We start from the raw sequence: 5,896 nt of genomic DNA, 5'->3' as shown, positions 1-5,896 counted from the left end.
AGCTGGGCGTGGTGGCACGCGCCTGTAGTCCCAGCTACTCAGGAGGCTGAGGCAGGAGAATAGCTTGAATCCAGGAGGCGGAGGTTGCAGTGAGCCGAGATCGCACCACTGCACTCCAGCCTGGAGACAGAGGGAGACTCTGGGGGGGAAAAAATAAGTTATAGCGTATTACATAATTTTGAGTAAAAAGGATAACAAAGTGACAACATTGCCATTATATAACATAAAACATGAAATGCAGAGAAAATGCATTAAAAAGGAAATAAATTGTTTCAGTTTGATAATAATCATCAATTGAAATAAAGTTATAATTGGCATGTAACTTTATCTGTCAAATTAAATGTCCTCACAATTTATAAAGTAAAAACTCTTGTTAAGTGTAGACGATGGCATTAACAGAAATATGAATGTTGATGGTTTTAACACACCACATTTGGTCAAGTAGACATAACATGCTTAATTGGATAATAAAAGAAATAAGGTTGATTTACTAGATATGTCAAGCTTTTTAACCAACAGGGAATAGATATTCTTTACAAAGCCCCAGGGATAATTTTGAAAATTGATTATAATCTACAATACAAAAAATTGTCAGTGATTTCTACAAGGAAAAGTATATACAGGCTACCTTATGCGGTTACAATACAATAAAACAAGAAATTAACAAAATTTCACACAAGAACCACAAAATTCCAAACAGGTTCAGATGTTAAACTGGCCATGCATTCCTAGAGCAAACCCACGTGATATTATGATCCTTTTTATATATTGCTGTGTTTTATTTGCTGATTGTTTCTACGTTTATTAAGTCATATGGGTCAATATAATGTCTACTTAGTTTGGGATATGCATCATGCTGGACTCATCAAATAAACTGGAAAGCATTTCTTCCTCCAATACTTTTTAGAGAGTTTATATAAGATTGGTGTTATTTTTTCCTTAAAAGTTTCATACAATTGGAGTTTTTTTGGGGAAAAGTATTTGATTATGAATTAAATACCTTTAATAGAGTTAAGCTATTATGATTTTCTGTTACTTCCTGAGTCAGTTTTGATAAATTGCATTTTTAAAGGAATTTGTCTTTTTTATGTATGTTATCATATTTGTTAGTGTAAAGTTGCTCATAATATCCCTCTCGTCTCTTTTTTAATGTCTATAGGATCTGTATCAGCTCTATTATTTCTGAAATTGGTTATTTGTGTTGTGTCTTCTTTTTCTTGATTAGTCTTCCTAGGGACTGCGTCAATTTTATTTAATCCTTTCAAAAAACCAGGTATTAACAAGTTGATTTTCTACATTATTTTTCATTTTACTGATTTCTGTCTTTATCTTTATTATTTTATCTTTACTGGGCTTTGGGAGATTACAATATGCTTTCTTAATCTATCACAGTTTACTTATACTTAATATACCATTTCACGTACTATGTAAGGAGAACCTTACCAGAGTGTAATTCCATTTCTTGCCTCTTTTGTGCCAGTGCCAAATACTTTACTTCTACATACCATAGTCAGTCACCTTTCATTTCCCTACTTGCTTACTATTTATGGTGCTTTTTTTGCCTTCCTGTATATGCAATTTAGCATCTGGTACCATTTCCCTTCAGTCCAAAGAGTGTATTTTATTATATATCGTAGTTCAGGTCTTTTGTAACAAATTTCCTGTTTTTTATTTATCTGAAATATCTTTATTTCACTATTCTTTTTGAGATACATGGTTTATGCACATAGAATTCTTTTTAAAAGCACTTCAAGATGTCCCATTGCCTTCTGATCTTAATAAAACATGAAGTATAAAATACCATTTTTTTGAAAGGGAGTCTCGCTCTGTCGCCCAGGCTGGAGTGCAGTGGCATGATCTTGGCTCACTGCAACCTCTGCCTCCTAGGTTCAAGTGATTCTCCTGCCTCAGCCTCCCGAGTAGCTGGGATTACAGGTGCCCATCACCATGCCCGGCTAATTTTTGTATTTTTAGTAGAGACAGGGTTTCACCATATTCGCCAGGCTGGTCTCAAACTCCTAACCTCAGGTGATCCTCCCACCTCAGCCTCCCAAAGTTCTGGGATTACAGGCATGAGCCACCATGCCTGGCCAAAATAGTTATTTTTGATTATGTTATTTTTCATGGACAGTTACTCATGCTTTGGCAGGAAGTCAGTGTCTTCTTCTTGTCTGTTCAGTCTCCCTTGTGGGGAATTCTCCCTCTGTCTACCTTTGCATTCACCACATATCGCCACATTTACCTAATATTAGATATGTGGCATCTTCCTCTAAGTTCTGGTTGTCATACAGAATTTTCTCTAATATATTGATTTGGACATTTCATTGGGAACTGTGAGAATTGCAACTGAAACCATTCTTGTTTTTGTTTTGTTTTGTTTTGTTTTGTTTTTGAGACAGTCTCACCCTGTCGCCCAGGCTGGAGTGCAATGGAGCAATCTCAACTCACTGCAACCTCTGCCTCCCGGATTCAAGTAATTCCCCTGCCTCAGCCTCCTGAGTAGCAGGGATTACAGATGCCTGCCACTACGCCCAGTTAATTTTTGTATTTTTAGTAGGGACGGGGTTTCACCATGTTGGCCAGGCTGGTCTCAAACTCCTGACCTCGGGTGATCCACCCACCTAGGCCTCCCAAAGTGCTGGGATTACAGGTGTGAGCCACCCTGCCCAGCCGATTCTTGGTTTCTTTTAACTTGTGTTCATTGACATGTTTTCACACCCTTTGAACGTGAAGTTTTCTAGATTCCTCTGTTTTCAGTGTGCTCTTGGATGCAGAATATAGTTGCCTTCTGTTTTGTAATACAAGTTGATGGTCTTTGTCTTTTTATGTTTAACCAGTTTCTAATTTACATTTGCTCTCCACATGCCATCTTGCTTTACTTTTTTTTAATATATGCTTGTACATTGTTTTTCTTTTCTTATCTTTTGTTATATAGACTACGTATATTTATTTATTTTCTCTATGGAATTTTAAGATATAAACCCTATTTTTAATTTAATTACAGTTTAATTTTTTCATGCATCCTTTAGCTCTTTAACGGTCAATCTCAAGTAGAAAATAGTCTCTGCAACTCAGGAAAGAAAACTAGAAAATTTCACTTCTTTTTTCACTTCCCATTTTATGTATGAGATTTCAGAAGCTGCTTATTACTATAATTCTCATTTGAAAGCATTATCTTTTCTTTCTAAATGAACTGTGGTATTTTTATAGTTCTTTGTGACTTTAAGTTTGTGAAACCAAATTATGTATTTAAGCAATGTCAAATTTCTATTCTAACCTTTTTATTCTACTTCCTCTTTACTGAGTCTGAGTTTTTAAAAAATGTTAGTGTCTTATGACATTCGAGTTCATCTTTGGAAGACATTTTTCAAGATAAGTATGTGGATTGTATACTTTATGAAATTTGCATATCTGGAAATTCTTTCCATTATCTTCACACATGTATAACATTTTGTCCAGGAATCTGAGGGTTCCCAAATTTTCCTCTCGAAAGTCTGTATGGATTTCTCCAATATCTTTTAGCAATTAATCTTGAAGGACAGCAGTCTCAACCCTCCCTGGTTCTTATTTCCTTTGAAAATAATTTACTAGATAGTTTTCTTTGTATAATAAGCTTTTCTATTCTCCCTGTGAACTTTAAAACATAATGTTAATTATAAAAATTTAAATTAGAAGCCGGGTGTGGTGGCTCATGCCTGTAATCCCATCACTTTGAGAGGCCGAGGCAGGAGGATCATGAGATCAGGAGTTCGAGACCAACCTGGCCAACATAGTGAAACCCCGTCTCTACTAAAAATACAAAAAAATTAGCTGGGCCTGGTGGCAGGGGCCTTTAATCCCAGCTACTCGGGAGGCTGAGGCAGGAGAATCGCTTCAACCTGGGAGGCAGAGGTTACAGTGAGCCAAGATCGTGCCATTGCACTCCAGCCTGGGCAACAAGAGTGAAACTCCATCTCAAAAAAAAAAAATTAATTTAGATATTAATTTAGCCTTGATAACTTATCAAAAAAGAAAAAACCAAGACGAAGCTATTTAGACAGCATTTTCCAAAAGTATAGAGTAGCAATGGGATGGAAATTATAAGTTACTTTAGGGCAGTATGTGTTCTGCTAGAGAGCTGGCAGGAAACAAGAGTGTGATATTGTGATTTAATGAGAAATATGTATTGGCTTTTGTCCCTAGTTGCTGGCACAGAGCTCCCCAGAGCCTTGTAATTTCCTAAGCGATGGTAGGAGCATCTTTTGTTCTAATACTTGGTCTTTGATCATGGTTTCTGACACATAACTCCTAAATCCCTTGCAGTTCCTTGAGTGACAGCAGTATCTTTTGTTCTAATGAGGTGATGCTTGCTGGGTTCCTCAGTGGCCTCAAGATGGGGTCAGGTCACCAGAAAGACCAAACTTTGATTAGAAACTTGGAATTTTCAGATGCATTCTTCATCATCCAAGAAGGGGAGACAGGCTGAAAACTGAGTTAACAATTGGCCCTGCCTATGTCATCATGCCTCCACAAGAAACCAGTAACAAGGGCTTTGGAGAGCTTCTGAGTTGGTGGCCACGTGGAGGAGCTGGGAGAGTGGCATCCCTGGAGAAGGTGTGGAAGCTCCGTCGCCTTCACCCTCTTTTCCGCCTGCTGTTCCTGAGTTGTATCCTTTTGTTATAAATCTGCAACCTAGTAGTAAACTGTTTTCCTGAGCTCCATGAACCGCTCTAGCAAATCACCAAACCTGAACAGGGGCTCAGGGGAACCTCTGATTTATAACTAGTGGTTCAGAACCACAGGTGGCAACCTGGACTTGTGACTGGTGTCTGAAGGCAGTGGGCGTAGTGTTGTGGGACTGCCTGAGCCCCTAACTTGTGGAATCTGATGCTAACCTCAGGTAGAAAGTGTCAGAACTGAATCAAATTAGAAGACGCCCAGTCAGTAAATGTTGAGAACTGGATAATTGATGGGTGTGGGGGGGGAAAAATAATCCCACACATGTGGTGTCAGAAATGTGTGAGTATAGGAGGAAAAAGTTATTTTTCTTTCTTTTTAGGAAGGGGAAAGAGGAGGGTAGAAAAGAATAGGGAAGAAGAAAATATGGTGGAGATTCCTTGCTGTAACTTGTTGGCTCATGTTTACTCAGCTTCCTGGGTTTAGATTCAGTTAAGGTACTGGAAATAAGATCACAATAAAATGTTATTTTTTTTTCTATAGAGAAAGGTCTAGAGATATTTTTAAAAATATGATATGTATGTTTTACTATTTTGTGAACATTGTCCTTTATATTATATTTCAGTCCATAGGCTTCATGTATTTCAGAATTACATTTGTATATTATTTAAACACGTTTATTGAAGTAATAATATTTTATACCTAGTGTATTGCTATGTTAGTAAATACAGTGTTTATCCAAGGTAGGTAATTAAAATATAATATTACATATCTACAGACCCAAAATAATGTAATGATTATGGCTCAGAGTATGTTATACATTACAAAACTAAGAACCTTTTGAAATAAAGATTGATTTTCTATAAACTCAGCCATCCACCCCCCAAAAATACAGAAAGGAAAAAATAGTCTTTCTATATATTGTGACATTTTTACAATTTCCAGAATTCCATGGAGTCTAATTTCTGCTGGGATATTTCCTCCAGCCTGACATTGGTTTCAGAAGGATGTATAGTTGAACCAGTTCTTGATAAGTCTGAATCTTTATGTGCTGCATGTCTGTAAGCTGCCCTCTCAAAGACCTGCTCTCCTCACATGCTGCAGAAAGAAAATGACGTGGACAGAGAGAGAAATGTCACAATCTACGCTCAGCTGGTCTGGATTATCCAACTTCTGAGGTGCATCCGCCGGCTGTCCCTGTATCCCATTATAAATCATCTCCTTGTTGAACATCGGGCCA

This window comes from Pongo pygmaeus, chromosome 19 (assembly GCF_028885625.2).
Source record: "Pongo pygmaeus isolate AG05252 chromosome 19, NHGRI_mPonPyg2-v2.0_pri, whole genome shotgun sequence".
NCBI classification, from domain to species: domain Eukaryota; kingdom Metazoa; phylum Chordata; class Mammalia; order Primates; family Hominidae; genus Pongo; species Pongo pygmaeus.
The sequence above is the reverse complement of the archived record's forward strand: the minus strand, read 5'-3'. Positions refer to the sequence as shown.